Genomic DNA, 1,348 nt, shown 5'->3' on the forward strand with positions numbered 1-1,348 from the left:
CTGAGACTGCATGACACGGATCACTGCATGGATCACTGCTCTCTCTCTGTGGTTTTGCTAATAGCACAGTTATGTAGCAGAATGTTTTGTATACTCATATTGCTCTGAAAAATGGAACACCGAAAGAAAGAACTGGGAAGGTTGTATGTGTCAAGAAATATAAGAGCTCTCATTATACTTTGTACAGGATATTCTGCTTTCCTCCTGTGCTCACCTCCTGGCTCTTGTAGAGGGTGCTGTTTGCTACTCCAGAGCCAAAGGAAGACATTTAGAAGGAGAAAGAGGGTGCCATGACAGCTTTAAAAATTCCTGGGATGTCAGTCTAGGGTAGAAGAGTCAAGACAGGAAAAAGACAAGAAAGGGAGATTAGGAGCATCCCACCAATCAGACATCCTGGTAACATCCAGATGTATGGAGCAGGCACTGTGGCTTCCCCACATGCTGATGGTGTCACTGATGAGATAGTGAGTCTGGAGGTGAGAGAGCCCTCTAATCAGCATGGCAGTCAGGGTCAGCCTAGCTGAAAGGACACTTCTGTGTAGTGAGTGGGAGGGAGGGGACTCAAGGGGACATAGTAGAATAGGAAAAATCCGGCAGCAGAACCAAACAGACCTGGGTTCAGATTCTGGCTTTGTTACTTATCACCTAAGTGACCTTGAAGAAAGTTCTAAACCTCAGTAATCTCAACTATCAAAAGGAGATTGACCAGCCAGTTAAGTAAACAAACATGTATTAGGTACACCAGGATTCACTCTAGGTGCTGTGGATCAGGAGTGAGCTCTCGTGGAGTTAGATATTAGTGGAAGAAAACAATAAGCAAGTAATTATTTAATTATCTGGTAGTGATAAGTATTGATTGGTTGTTGATACCTTGGCTCATTTTCCAAAAAAAAAGTTTGAAGACAGTAATAACATCTTGACACTTGTGATGATTTAATGAGATAATATATGCAAAGTGCTTACTCCAGTGTCTGTGTATAGTCAGTCATTTCACAAATTCTTAAAGAGCCCGTGCTCTGTGGCAGGCCCTATCCCAACAGGGGACATGATGGGAACAAACATGTGTGTGATTCCTATCTAGGGGGATTAGGGAAAACCGGTGCCCTCCTGCCTTTGTTAGTTTCCTTGGCACCCACCAGAGAAGAGGCTGAGGAGCAGAAAGAGACAGGATTGATCGTTAGAGGCTCTGGGTGCAAGTCCCCCTGTACTACTTATGGCTGTGTGACCTTGGCGTGGTGCCCTCACATCTCAGAGCCTGAAGCCCTTCTCCACAGAATTGCAGGGTGAATTGAGGTCTGGGATGGACCTGAGTATTGTCTTTGCCTCCTGGGGCTGGAGTTCAGGCCCT

The sequence above is a fragment of the Pteropus vampyrus genome, unplaced genomic scaffold, assembly GCF_000151845.1.
Source record: "Pteropus vampyrus isolate Shadow unplaced genomic scaffold, Pvam_2.0 Scaffold141, whole genome shotgun sequence".
Lineage (NCBI taxonomy): Eukaryota > Metazoa > Chordata > Mammalia > Chiroptera > Pteropodidae > Pteropus > Pteropus vampyrus.